Genomic DNA, 15528 nt, shown 5'->3' with positions numbered 1-15528 from the left:
GGTTGGGAACATCCCCTGGAGGAGGACATGGCAACCCACTCCAGTATTCTTACCTGGAGCATCCCCATGGACAGAGGAGCCTGGACACAGTCCATGTAGTTGCAAAGAGTCGGACATGATTGAACAACTAAGCACAGCACACAGCACAATCATTGCACAGTTCAGTTCAGTTCAGTCGCTCAGTGGTGTTCTACTCTTTGTGACCCCATAAACTGCAGCACACCAGGCCTCCCTGTCCATCACCATCTCCCGGAGTTCACCCAAAGTCATGTCCATCGAGTTGGTGATGCCATCCAGCCATCTCATCCTCTGTCGTCCCCTTCTCCTGCCCCCAATCCTTCCCAGCATCAGAGTCTTTTCCAATGAGTCAACTCTTTGCATCAGGTGGCCAAAGTACTGGAGTTTCAGCTTTAGCATCAGTCCTTCCAAAGAACACTCAGGACTGATCTCCTTCAGAATGGACTGGTTGGATCTCCTTGCATTCCAAGGGAATCTCAAGAGTCTTCTCCAACACCACAGTTCAAAAGCATCAATTCTTCGGCGCTCAGCTTTCTTCACAGTCCAACTCTCACATCCATACATGACCACTGGAAAAACCATAACCTTGACTAGACAGACCTTTGTTGGAAAAGTCATGTCTCTGCTTTTGAATACGCTGTCTAGGTTGGTCATAACTTTCCTTCCAAGGAGTAAGCGTCTTTTAATTTCTACATGGCCGCAATCACCATCTGCAGTGATTTTGGAGCCCAAAAAAATAAAGTCTGACACTGTTTCCACTGTTTCCCCATCTATTTCCCATGAAGTGATGGGACCAGATGCCATGATCTTCGTTTTCTGAATGTTGAGCTTTAAGCCAACTTTTTCACTCTCACTTTCACCAAGAGACTTTTGAGTTCCTCTTCACTTTCTGCCATAAGGGTGGTGTCATCTGCATATCTGAGGTTATTGATATTTCTCCTGCTAATCTTGATTCCAGCTTGTGCTTCTTCCAGCCCAGTGTTTCTCATGATGTACTCTGCATAGAAGTTAAATAAGCAGGGTGACAATATACAGTCTTGACGTACTCCTTTTCCTATTTGGAACCAGTCTGTTGTTCTATGTCCAGTTCTAACTGTTGCTTCCTGACCTGCATATAGGTTTCTCAAGAGGCAGGTGAGGTGGTCTGGTATTCCCATCTCAGAATTTTCCACAGTTTATTGTGATCCACACAGTCAAAGGCTTTGGCATTGTCAATAAAGCAGAAATAAATGTTTTTCTAGAACTCTCTTGCTTTTTCCATGATCCAGCGGATGTTGGCAATTTGATCTCTGGTTCCCATGCCTTTTCTAAAACCAGCTTGAACATCTGGAAGTTCATGGTTCATATATTGCTGAAGCCTGGCTTGGAGAATCTTGAGCATTACTTTACTAGCATGTGAGATGAGTGCAACTGTGAGGTAGTTTGAGCATTCTTTGGCATTCCCTTTCTTTGGGATTGGAATGAAAACAGACCTTTTCCAGTCCTGTGGCCACTGCTGAGTTTTCCAAATTTGCTGGCCTATTGAGTGCAGCACTTTCACAGCATCATCCTTCAGGATTTGAACAAAGTACTGACAAATCAGCAGAAGAATGTGATGATTACCCGTATAATCCTAACACTCAGAACAACTGTTAACACTGTTTGTGAGACTCCTTTAAATCTTAGCAGTATACTCATTCAGCTTCTATGTCTATTAATATTCTTCCTCAATGTTATTTTTAGTGGGTATGTAGTTTCCTATTATATGGATGGCAACATGGTTTATTTAATGAATCCCCCAATGTTGACATTTGGCTTGCTCCCAAGAGGTTTTACCATCATAAACAGGGTTGAGATGGGCATAACAAGGGTTGTTTTTGCAGACATGTTGGACAGGATGTCTTCATACTCCCAGCATGAATTTAGAGAGGAGTTTGGGCTCAGTCACAACTGTTGGGATGAACGGCTTCTTGCCTGTGCTTTCAGTGGGACCTCTTGGCTGTTCAGTGGGACCTCTTGGCTATTCCCACGTATGTCTTGTTTTGTGATTAACTTGATCCAGCTGTACCCAGGGCTCCAGTTAGGACTTTTGCGCTGCAGCATGAGCTGGGGGCATTGGAGCCGCGGTTGAGCGTTGCTGAGGATAGTGGGTGCTCAGGTGGGTGTGAGCCCAAGGTATTGTGGGTGGCAGAACAGGGGGACAGGCTGTGAGCCCTGGGAAGAGAGGCCACCAGAGACATGTGCAGGAGCTTCCCAAGAGCCTCTCTCGAGGCCGTTTCCTTTGGAAGGAAAAGGAAAACAGCCTAAGACGCATTGCTTCAATGGGATGAAGGGAGAATAACCTTTGCCAAGGGCTTCAGCCAGGACAGTGACGGTATCCGAGAGTCCTTCACTGGCTCCACCTCCTGCTTTTCTTCTCTGCTTTTCCCCCAGCTGGCCTTCCCCTATTTCTTTTTTGTTGATTAATTATTATTTATTAATACTTGTCATTTATTTATATGTTGCAGAAAGTAATTGAGTATAACTTTATGTTATACAAAAAAAGAAATCCAAAAAGAAACCTAATGACAAGTAACAGCCATTGTATTTTTTTCCATAGTAAAAAAATTGTACAGAATTAAAGTGTATGGAATACTTTTACCTACAGGAACAAACCAGGAAGGAGATCTTAAAACTTAGTGCATTCCTCTGCACTCTCCTCTGGAGGGTGGGGACTGGCTGGGAAAGGGCACAAGGGATCTTTCTGGAGCAATGAAAACGTTGTTTGTTGAATGGGCTGTGGATCAGACATCTGTCAAATTCACAGGATGGGACGGTGCTCTCAAGAGCTCTGCACTTCACTATACATAAATGCATGGGTGCGTGCTGAGTCACATCAGCTGTGTCTCTTTGCCACTCTATGGACTGCAGCCCGCCAGCCTGGTTCTTTACCACTAGCGCCACCTGGAGAGCCCATACATAAATGATCTTCATAGAAGAATATTCAAAAAATCTCAGAAAAATGAACTCTTAAAACAATGATTACCAAAGCAGTGATACTTGGATAACATTGGAATAAAACCAAATCCAACAAGTAAAAAAAAAAAATTAAATGTGTCCTGCAATTGCAAACCAGCAGGATCTTGCTGTTTCTGTGCAAGTTAACAGAAATGTGATAAGGTGGAGGAAAAATAGGAAGAAAGGCACAGGAGGAGCTGCCCAGGGAATGATGTCCCGTGAGGGATTGTGGGGAGGGGTCCCTGTGGGAGGCTAAGTTGAGTCAGCTCCCACCGTCTGCTCTCTCACCTGCACGAATGACCCAGGAGTCAAGCCTGTGTGCAAGCTGGTGCCGTGGTGAGAGTCTAAGGTCCCCTGTGTGACAGCCCAGCCTGGAGCCTGACGCAGAACTGGGAACAACATGCAGGAAGCATTCCTGAACCTACAGCTCTTCCAGGGAGATCTTTAGATGGCTCTGGGCTGCTGCTATGCACCATGATTTCTTGTGTAGGACGGGGAAGAGTCAAGAATATAGGGGCTGGGGATGCTCCTGACTGTTATTTCTGAGCATCAGAGAAACCCCCACCTGGGACTGCCGGCTGTGCTTTTCCAGCATGGGCCCTGGGGAAAGTGGTAAGTGGAGAAACTCTGTACTTGGAGAAAGCAGGTATCTGAGGACTGGGCAGTTCTGACTGAAGGAGGCAAAGCCAGTAAGAAGGACTGATGATAGCTGAGTGCAGTGTAGAGCTGGCTAAATGCCTTTGCCTCCAGCTGCCCTTTATACTGTCACATGTAAAACCAACCTGATTATGATATTGTAAAGCAAATTTTAGAGGGATTTTGTGTATATATTGTATCACAAGGGGAGCCCAAGAGTACTGGAGTGGGTAGCCTATCCCTTCTCCAGTGGATCTTTCCAACATAGGAATCGAACTGGGGCCTCCTTCTTTGCAGGTGGATTCTTTACCAACTAAGCTATCAGGGAAGCCCTATATATACACGTGTGTGTGTGTGTATGTGTGTGTGTGTATATATATATATATATATATACATACATACATATATATATACATACATACATATATATATATATATATATATATATATATTTATATATATATATAGGGTTTCCCAGGTGGCTCAGCAGTAAAGAACTCTCTTGCTAACGGAAGAGCCATAGGAGATGTGGCTTTGATCCCTGGGTTGGGAAGATCCCCTGGAGAAGGAAATGGCAACTCACTCCACTACTCTTGCCTGGAGAATCCCATGGACAGAGGAGCCTGGTGGACTACAGTTCATGGGGTTGCAAAGAGTGGGACATGACTGAGCAACTGAGCTTACATGGGTATATATATACTCACACACATGCACATATATATATATATAATACTTCACTTAATAACTCACTTGGTAGGTATTTGATAATAATGTTTTGATATAAAAATAAAATTGTGTACAAATTAAAGGGAGGATCAGTGAGTGACTTATAGAAGAAACTTACCAGAGCTTGATGGGATAATATTATACATTAAGAAGACTTAATCTAGAGCAATAGACTCACCTGAGCTGGCTATTGAAAATGCAGCTTCCAGTTCAGTTCAGTTCAGTCGCTCAGCCGTGTCCGACTCTTTGTGACCCCATGAACTGCAGCACGCCAGGCCTCCCTGTCCATCACCAACTCCCAGAGTTCACCCAAACCCATGTCCATTGAGTCGGTGATGCCATCCAACCATCTTATCTCCTGTCATGCCCTTCTCCTCCTGCCCTCAATCTTTCCCAGCATCAGGGTCTTTTCAAATGAATCAGCTCTTTGCATCAGGTGGCCAAAGTATTGGAGTTTCAGCTTCAACATCAGTCCTTCCAATGAACACCCAGGACTGATCTCCTTTAGGATGAACTGGCCCCCCTCAAAAGAGATTTGATTAAATGGGTCAGGAGTGGGGACCCAGGAATCTGAGTTTTAAACAATTAGTTGCTACTGATGTAGGTGGTTCATAGATACAAATTGACCAAGAACACCTAGTACTAGAGTGGACCCACTCCAGGCCACATGCTTGTGTACCTGCTATTCTGAGAGCCTTCCCAGACTGGTGTGTGCCTTTATGAGTCTGGGGTGTGTTGAAAGTCAGACTGGTTTTTACAATCAGAGACAGGGAGGGCAGTGAAGAAGGGCCTGAGTGAGGTGGGCTCTCTTTGTTGAAGTCTTTTGGTTTGATCCTTTGAGTTGTGGCAGCTTAAAGAGAGCCAAAGTTCTCTTAGAGAGAATGGGACCAAGGAATGAGAAACTTAGAGATCAACGCCAGACATGCAGTGTGAGAGGGGAGAAGACCCCAGAGAGGGCTGGAAGGACCCAGGGGAAGTGATAAAAAAGAAGGAATGTATATCCACACAACTCTTGACTCTGGGCCAAGGCCTCCATCTAGCCCACTCTGTGCTCATGTCAATGCTCCGAGATGGGCAACGGCATTCCCTCCTATGTGTGGATAGAGGGTGGCTTGGAAAGGTTAGCTGACAGGCTATAGTAAGGATGAAAGTCAGTGTTTCATTCCGGGACCATGTGGTTCCTAAGCTCTGGCTCTTTACCTAGTGCTTTGTTTTTTGTTTTTGTTTTTGTTTTTTTTTTTTTTTGATGTGGACCATTTTTAAAGTCTTTACTGAATTTGTTGCAACATTGCTTCTGCTTTATGTTTTGTTTTTTTGGCCGCAAGGCTTATGGGATCTTAGCTCTCTGACCAGGGATCAGATCTGCACCCTGCCCATTGGAAGGCAAAGTCTCAACCACTGGACCAGCAGGGAAGTCCCCCTGGTGCTTTGAAAGATGAGTAATATGCAGCCACTCTATCCATCTATACGTTTATTCATTATTTCATTTACCTACACAATGTGAATGAGCTGCTACTCAGGTACTGAGGTAGGGCCCAAGGATTGACTGGAAAACCAATAAGACATTATTCTAGATTTTAATAGACACATACATTAAACAACCACACAGGTCACTACAACTTTGAAACAGTTGTAAGGAAAGTTAGGAAAGTTGTAAGGAAAGTAAAAAGGAAAGTTGCAGGCTCTATACAAAAGAAAGCAGGGACTCTTAATTTTGATCGGAGGATTAGAAAAGGCCTCTCTGAGAATGTGGCATTTCAGCTGAGACTTGAAAGGTGGGTAGGAATTAGCCAAGCTCCAGTGTAGGGAAGAAGGTCCCAGAACTTCTGTGATGAGAGGAATATTCTGTATCTGTGTTGTCCAGTATGGTACCAGTGAATCGCATGTGATTACTGAGCCCTTGAATGTGCCTTGTGGGACTGAGAAACTGAATTTTCAATTTTATTTAATTTCAATTATTTAAGTATATGTATAAAAAAAGTCACATATAGGGACTTCCCTAGTGGTCCAGTGGTTAAGACTCTGTGCTCCCAATGCAGGGAGCCTGGATTCAATCCCTGGTCAGGGAACTAGATCCCACATGCTGCAAATAAGTGTTCACCTGCTGCAACTAAGTTCCTGTGTACTGCAGCTAAGACCTGGCTCAGTCAAGTAAAGAAATGTTAAAAAAAAAGTCACATGTGGCTACAGCCATTGTATGGGACAGCCCAACTCCAGAACAAAGGAAAAGTTTGTGCGAAGGACCTGAGCTGGAAAAGGTGGCTTCCTGGAGCCTAGTATTGGGCCACAAAGGGGAGCAGGGTGTCCAAACCTCATGGGGGGTTTTCAGTTTTATTGCAAAGGGGAAGTTGTTGAATGGTTTTGAGTGGAGGGGTATCTTGATAAATTTTATGTTTTAAGAAGCTCACCCTTCACTGTTCCAAAAGAATCATAGAGAGTGAAAGTAGGAAAAAAAAGAAACCAGGGAGGAGGGGATGGTGACGGTTCAGCATAGGGTGGAAATCTGAAAGGAGAAGTGCTAGGCCCTGCCTTGGGCTCCCTCTCGCGTGGGTCTTAGAAGCCAGGGCAAGTAAGTATACATGGTGAGCCTCCACGCCCCAGATGGGAATTCAGCCAGAAAAGAAGAGAAGAAGAAAAGACCACACGGGGGAAACCAGTCTTTCCAGTGACTGGTCCATCCTTTATTGTCTGGGAAAGCTTTTTATACTTTTGGTTGTACATAGAGATCAATGGATAATACAAAGTTATGCAGCGTCAGCAGCCCTGACTCTTATCAAGACCAGGCTTTCTCTCTGCATACCTAGCTGTATACACAAGTCTTAGGTGATTTACATCATCTTCTGGCCAGAAGGCCTATTAGCATTTTACGGCCCTTTTCTGATAAGGGTCTGTCAACCAGAAAACTTATTTGCCTTAAGAGTGTTGTTCTTCCCAAAGTCTGGTACCACTCTCAGAAAGCACTAAATAAAGTTACATTCTTACATAGCAAGGATACAACAATTTATAACAAAGAAAGAGGAGTACAGTGATTTATAACAAAGAGAAAATTAATTAACTCAAAAGTCTAGTGTTGCTAACATCAAAAACTACTATATTCCTTTTTCTATATCCCAATTACATTGATTAATATCCTTCAGGTGCCTAAAAGATAAAGAATATGGAGGCCTGGCAGCAGTCATTGACTCAACAGTGAAACCCATCACCAATATAATTTTTAGCTTTTTAGAAAAGGGCTCTGTATCTTTAAGATGCTTTAAGCTTCGTGCCTCTCGCCATTGGGGGGCCGTAAACAATCACAAGTGTAGTTAAACCTGTTGGGCAAGTTAGAGAGCCATCAAAGGGATTTGAACTGAAACACTCCTTTTATATTCAGGAGACTGTCAATTGGAGCTCTAAGTTAACTTTTTCCACAGAAAGGTGGTTGGGGATAGCCCCCTGTTATGTCAGAAGAGTGGAAAGCACAGTACAATAAGGCAGGCAGACTCTGGTTTTGGGAGTAGATGTTCGAGAAAATTCAGCAAGGCTCCCTTAAGGCCCGACCTGCCTTTGCCTATTGGACCCCTTAATCTCATGACCTTTGCCATGGGCAGGACTCATCGTGCTGGCTCCCGGCAGAGAAGAAGGGGACAAATTTATGATACCATTTTTAAGTAGAATTGACAGAATATGTAGTTTAAAAGAAACAGAATACAGGTTGCTGGACCTGTGTTGACTAATATGGTAGCCACCAGCCCATTATGGCTACTTAAACTTAAAGTAATTAAAATTAAATTCAATAAAAAATGTTGTTTGCCCACAAGAGGAACATTTCAAATGTTCAGTGGCCACACAGGGCTATCGGCTGCCACTACTGGACCGTGTAGCTTTAGTGAACATGTCCATCATAGCAATAACTTCTACTGGCTGGTGCTAAGGTCATTTGGAAAAGTCTTAAAAAATGGGTCTAAGAAGAGATCAAAAAGTCGTCGCATTTGACATCCTTGTTTTGAAGGTGACATATTGGATGTGCTCAGGTGATATCACTAGAGTGGTATCCACAGCAGGCTTGCTCTCATATGGCAGCCTCCTGCACTGACTTACTTTATATAAGCATCATTGGCTAAAACTCCAGCTTTCCAGCTCCTAGAAGGCTCGGATCCAGTTCTGACTCAGATTACTTAATCATTCCATAGCAGTTCAGAGAAGGAAGCCCAGACAAAGCATAATCACCATTGCTGTTTCCACATAACATAGCCCAGGGCTGGAGGCTTGGAGAACATCTTTAGTCCTTTCTACAGCATAGTTGCTTTCTGAAAACCACACGCCACACACAGAGCCTCATTTCGTCATTCAATCCCATCCCCTTACTCAGCCTCTCCCCAGAAATACCAAAGACGTGGCTTCTAAAGAAGCACTGTTGGCTTAAGTCTAGACTCCAGGAAGACCCTGCGGTAAGAGAAGCAAAAACAAAAGAAAAAGCCTGCATGAGTGAGAGTTCCTGGTAATTCTGACCTGGTAAATTCTGGGAACAATGAAGTGAGCACACAGGAAGTAGGTGAAAAGGGAAAACAAAAAGGTCCTTGTTTTCATCACATTTGCACTTCTGGCTGCTGGCAGGGCTTCGCTTTGGATGAGCCAGGTGGAGGAACGGGTGAGAAGCTGTCTGAAGAGTGAACTTGGGAAGGAGACAGTGGAGGACAGCCGACCTCTAAGGTTGTGTGATCCCCCAATACCTCGATGTGCTGAACTTGGACAGACGTTCCTGTAGGACAGAAGGTTTCTCTCCTGTCTTCCCACAGTGCAGGAGGCCGCCACATCCCTCTTCAGTGGGGGTGGTCCTCAGTCCAGTAGCCTTCCAGCATCTCGTGTTGCTCTGTGCCCTCTTGGACTCTAGAGAGACGATCCATGACAATGGCGCACCCGTATGTCATCCCCCTCAGACAGTGCTTGGATTCACATCCAGGCATTAGTGTTTTCACTGACAGTTGAGCAGAGTAACAAACAAAGCTCCCACTGGTTGAGTCCTGCCTATGTGCTGGGCGCTGTGCAAACTGTTTCATGTGCAGTAGCTCAATCAAATGTCACGAAGATGAGGCTCAGAAAAGTTATAGCAACCACATGACCCACAGTTGTGGTTTTTGGTATTTACCCAGATGAATTGGGAACATATTTCCACACAAAAACCGGCACATGGAGGTTGATAGCAGCTTTATTCATAATTGCCCAAACTTGGAAGCAATCAAGATGTCCTTCAGTAGACGGGTGGATAAATGAAGTATGGTGCATCTTGACATGGTTTCCCAGGTGGCTCAGTTGTAAAGAATCTGCCTGCCAACGTAGCAGACATAGGAGATGTGACTTTGATCCCTGGGTTGGGAAGATCCCCTGGAGAAGGAAATGGCAACCCACTCTAGTATTCTTGCCTGGAAAATTCCATGGACAGAAGAGCCTGGCGGGCTACAGTCCTTGGGGTCACAAAGAGTCAGACACAACTGATCACATGCACGCACACACACACACACACACACACACACATCCAGACAATGGATTACTATTCAGTGCTAAATATAAGTGAGCTATCAGGCCATGAAAAGATATGGAGGAAACTTAAATGCATATTACTAGGAAGTCTACCTGAAAAGATTTCATGGGATATGAATCCAACTACATGACATTCTGAAAAAGGCAAAACTATGGAGACAGTAAAAAGACCAATGGTCGCCAGGGCTGGAAGGAGGGAGAGATGAAGAGTCAGAGTGCAGAGATTTTGAGGGCAGTGAAACTGTTCTGTGTGATACGGCACTGGGGCATATGTGTCATTAGACAGTGGTTGAAGGCATACCACCAAGAGTGAAACTTGATGCAAACTATAGACTTTGAGTGATAATGACTTTGGGTAACAATGTAGGCTCATTTCTAACAAGTGTATCATCGTTGGGAAGGGTGGTGATGATGGCAAGGCTCTGGACTTAGGGACATGGGGGACATGAAGTCTCCATAATTCCTGCTCAGCTCTGCTGTGAACCTAAGACTGCTCTGAAAAATAAAGTCTACATCAGAAAAAAAAAAAAATTCAGTGCCTGCCCAAGGTCCAGCCTGAGTGAACAGTGAAACTGCGATCCAGCACAGAGCTCTTTAACCCCAAATATCATGTTCTTCACTTTCACCCCATCCCCCCTCAGTGCAGCCTTTTGTACGTCACAAATACTTTTGTTTTTAATTCACAGGGACTCTATGACGTGAGCATTAATCCCATTTTCTAGATAAGGAAATAGACTTCAAGAGATTAGCTTACTTAATTCTTGAGTAGGATGGGTGAGTAGCTGAGTCAGAACTTGAATTCAGGTAAGCTGACTTGAAACTCTGTGTTCTCAGGTAACACCTTGACCTCTCCCCCGAACCCCCCCACCGATCCAGAAACTCATTCTGACCTAGAAACACACAGGGTGGCATCCCTGCTGATTGCCTTCATCAACAAATTACTACGTGACATTCGCCAGCTGTTGAGTTATTCCATCTGAGGCTGGCAGTGGATGGAAACCTGTGTGTCACAGGTCTTGCTTGGGTTCTCTCTGCCAAGGCAGGATGCTGTTGGTCCACACCCAGAATGAAGGGGTGTGTGATACGTGGAGAGAGAAAGGGCAAGGGAGGCCACTGGGCTTGTATGCAGGGAAGTTTGGAAGCAAACCAGGCACCTCCCGTCTCACCCCAGAGTCTTGGCTCCTCTTCCCAGTGGCGTAATGGGCTTCTAGGCTGCCTTGTGGGCGGCCAGACCTCCCGGCTGTGGGGGAAAGTTCACAACAGGAATGGAGACGCCCTTTCGAAATGCAGGGAGCATTCAAAACTCCCGTGCCCCTATGTTCCCTCCCTAAGGGAAGTTTGACAATGCCCTGCTGGCATCTGTAAGCTGAGAGCTTCCCACGATGAAGTCCCGACCACCTGCTGGGCTCTCCATCCCCTCCTCACCTCCCTCTGCTTCCAGGCCACCCTCCTTTGCCTTGTGCTGTCCTAGGAAAGGCAGGGATGAAGGGTGACACCATGCCTGTCAGGTTGGCATGTCTCTCTCGGCTCACTGATTTCACTGCTCTGCGAGGGGACAGCCTTCAAAATAGAGAAAGGTTGAGCACACAGCCACTCTGGTGCCAAACAACTCAAAACTTGGGTGATAACCACTGGGGCTGCCAATGTTGTGCCCTGCCTAAGGGTACCTGGCAGCACAGGTGGGTGGTGAGCGGGGCCTGAAATAGAGACCTTGGTACTCTCACTAGGCTGTGCTCCCTCAACTCAGGAAAGAAAAGAAAGAAAGTGAAGTCACTCAGTGGAGTGGAGTGACTGGAGTGGGTTGCCTTTTCCTTCTCCAGGGGATCTTTCCGATCCAGGGATCGAACCCAGGTCTCCCACATTGCAAGCAGACGCTTTAACCTCTGAGCCACCAGGGGGCCATCTAATGAACACAGATGTGCCAAGTGGCCTGAGGTTATTTTAAAGTCGGTGGTGATCACAGTGGTAATTGCCGTTCCTAAGGCAATGGCACCCCACTCTAGTACTCTTGCCTGGAAAATCCCATGGATGGAGAAGCCTGGTAGGCTGCAGTCCATGGGGTCGCTAAGAGTTGGACGCGACCGAGCGACTTCACTTTCACTTTTCACTTTCATACATTGGAGAAGGAAATGACAACCCACTCCAGTGTTCTTGCCTGGAGAATCCCAGGGATGGGGGAGCCTGGTGGGCTGCCGGCTATGGGGTCGCACGGAGTCGGACACGACTGAAGCGACTTAGCAGCAGCAGCAGCAGCAGCAGCAGCAGCAGCAGCAGCATTGTTATTTTTAGTCCTAAGATCTGACCCAGTGTGGAAAGAGGTTGAACTTGGGAGTCAAGGCCTTGGGTTCAGTTTAACTTCTCTGCTTACAAGAGGTAAGGACTTTGTCTTTTGGCCTCAATTTATCCCAAATGCTTCCAAACACATATTTTCACTGACTTTCCAAAAGAAGAAAAATAAAGTTAAAACTCTGTAAGGACGGTGAAGCTTGGGCCATCACATGGCAACTCACTGCAATATTCTTGCCTGGAGAATCCCCATGGACAGAGGAGCCTGGTGGGCCACAGTCCACAGGCCGCTGTAAGCTGTGCGAAGAGTTGGACATGGCTGACGCGACTGAGCACACAAGGGCAATAAAGCCTGGGCCGCCAGTCCCGTTTCACGGAGGCAAATTTAGGCGATTTGCCCAAAGCCATCAAGTCAGTAGGGAGCTTCCCTGGCGGCTCGGATGGTAAAAAATATCTGTCTGCAATGCAGAAGACCCTGGTTCAGTCCCTGGGGTGGGAAGATCTGCTGGAGAAGGGAAGGGCAACCCACGCCAGCATTCTTGCCTGGAGAAATCCATGGACAGTGGAGCCTGGTGTCTACAGTCCGTGAGATCACAAAGAGCCGGACACAACCGAGTGGCTGGCACTTTGACTTTCTGTGTTGGTAAGCAGAGAAGGCGTGGAACTCAGTGTCTTCCCTTCTGCTTCCAGTCCACCCTTCGTAGCAGCCCCCCACCCACCCACAGTTTAGCAAACCTATACACACTAGGATGATATTCAACGCACTCACATTTGTTATTTTATTTGAGATGGTGGATGTATTAGGGGCAGGTCATACTGATGTCTTGTTTAATCCAGCACTTGGGGATGAATTGGAGAAGGCAATGGCACCCCACTCCAGTGCTCTTGCCTGGAAAATCCCATGGAAGGAGGAGCCTGGTGGGCTGCAGTCCATGGGACCGCTAAGAGTTGGACACGACTGAGCGACTTCACTTTCATGCATTGGAGAAGGAAATGGCAACCTACTTCAGTGTTCTTGCCTGGAGAATCCCAGGGATGGGGGAGCCTGGTGGGCTGCCGTCTCTGGGGTCGCATAGAGTTGGACATGACTGAAGCGACTTAGCAGCAGCAGGGAATGAATGTCCAGAATCAACCATGCATGCTGTGAGTGAATACAGTTCATGGGCCATCTGCTAAATGATACTCTCTTATTTTTGCGTAGCCCTTTACTGTTTAAAATGTCCTTCCAAATACAATATTTGAAGATCTCACTTGCTCTCTTACACCACCTGGGGAGGAGGCCGGGTAGTTCAGATGGATGAGGGTGAGGCAGTGAGAGGAGCAAGCGGACGCCTCAGCTCACCGTTACAGAAGCCAGGTCAGATGCGGACATTCTGGCATTGGGCCAGTGTCCCTGTGGGATTCCCTTCTGCCTTGAGCGAGGACCTAAACTATTGGTTTTCAGAACCCCCGAGGGCTTTCTGGAGGTGACTGCAGGGCTTCCCCCTGAGGTTGGTGTATATGGAGGAGGGGATCATTTCAATTTGCTCTAATAATATTATTTAAGTTTTTAGTATCAGTCAGTAATGCATACGGAGTGAACAAACTTCAGGAGGTGTATTTATTTTACCAGACATGTGCTGGGGTGCTTGGCTGTATGCCAGTATACCAGATGGAGGCGGGACCAGCATGCAGAGTGGAAGGTTGATTAGGGGGTGCTCTTGGGATGGACATCTGCGGAAGGAAGGGTTAGGACTGGGCTGAGGGGAAAGTGGGGGCAGGTGCAGTGGTAACAGAGCCCTTGTCAACGGCGCCAACCCCGTGGGGAGCTCAGACCTTCAGAGTCATCCTGAGTGGTGGTGATGGTACAGGCTTTTATCCTCCGGAATCAAGTCAAATTGGGTGCAAGTTGTCCCAGGGAGAGGGTGTGATTTGGGGTGAGGCAACCCTCTACCACCAGGCGATGCTGAAGGGGGTTCTCAGCTGGTAGCGCTTGTAGCAGCTGAGGGAATAAGTTCTTTAGCCCTAAAGGGGCATCTGGGCTGCTCATCACAGCAGCTTCAATGGTCCAGGTTTGTACCACTCAGACCCACTTGTAAGTTCTGGAAGCAGATCCTCTGGAATTCTGGTGGTCTCTTTCCCTGGGGGACACTTCCATGAGGAAATGAGACAAACCCCAGCTGATCTCATGGCTACGTCTAACGCCCACATCTCCCTCCTAGTTGCTCATGCCCTCAGTCAGCCCTTCTGCTGGTCTCAGCAGCTTCCCTGGTGGTGTGACCCAGAGAGATCCTTATCCCTGAGATGTCTGAGTCTCATCAGTGCTCTTCAAAGACCATGACTACTTCATTTTTCATTTACTGTCAAGGTTGGGGCACAGAGTACCAAGGGGCACCTGAGGAAATGGCCTGGTGCCCTTACCTGTCCGTCCTGGCTCCCACTGGGCCACAGCTGCCTGTGCGCCTCCTGTGACCATATCAGTCAACCCTGCCAGGGCAGTGAGTCCACTCCTTGCTTTCCAGCCTTGTGGCACAAAAACTCAATGTGCCCAGGTGGCAGCTGCAGCTGATCATTCAGTGGAGCCCCTTCCATGGTCCCAGGTAGAAGTTCCCCTTTAGAAAACCCCCTTGATGATAATGACAGGCCTTCCTGCTTTTTATTTCATTACAACTTTGAGCTACAAGGAAAACCATGACAGACCTTTGCTGGACTTCTTTCTAAGTGAGAATCAGCTGGCCTTCTCGCTCATTTTCTTCTAGGCCTTTCTGAGCTCCAGAGATGCTTCTGCTCCCAGCTTGCCTCCCCAGAGGCCCCCAGATGAGAGACCCCCAGGCTCCCATGGGAGGTGACCATGCCTCTACTTCCCCTTCTGCATGCTGCTCTTGCCTGTCTCAGAGCCTGTGGCCTCACCCTTGGGCCCTGGTGCAGAAGGCATCCTTTCCAGGGCCCCAAGTATTTTTGATCATTTGTGTTTATGGGACTTGGAATGGGGCAGAGCTCAGTGGGCCATCTGTGGTTTTTTTTTTTTTTCCCTTTTTCCTGGACAACCAGCTGGGAGTGTCCGAAATTCCAGGTTGTGTGTTGTCTACTACAAATTGGCACTTGCCAAGAGCGTTGCCAATGAATGAACAACAAGGGCATTTGCCATCTGCCTCTGTGCAGGAAAAAGACATGATTTAAGGAACGGTCTCCAACCTGGATGGAAGGACCTTTTAATCAGATACTCTTCCCCAGCTCATGCACAGTGAAATTGAAGGGAAAGTGACTCTTGGATTAATTCCCACTTCCAAAGGCCCCTACACCAGACTGGTCCATAGAGAGGAGTGCTGACCTCAATCTCACCTTAAAATGATGCTCAAACAGAGGAAAGTGCACTACACTAGGGTG

This window comes from Ovis canadensis, chromosome 3 (assembly GCF_042477335.2).
Source record: "Ovis canadensis isolate MfBH-ARS-UI-01 breed Bighorn chromosome 3, ARS-UI_OviCan_v2, whole genome shotgun sequence".
NCBI classification, from domain to species: Eukaryota; Metazoa; Chordata; class Mammalia; order Artiodactyla; family Bovidae; genus Ovis; species Ovis canadensis.
The sequence above is the reverse complement of the archived record's forward strand: the minus strand, read 5'-3'. Positions refer to the sequence as shown.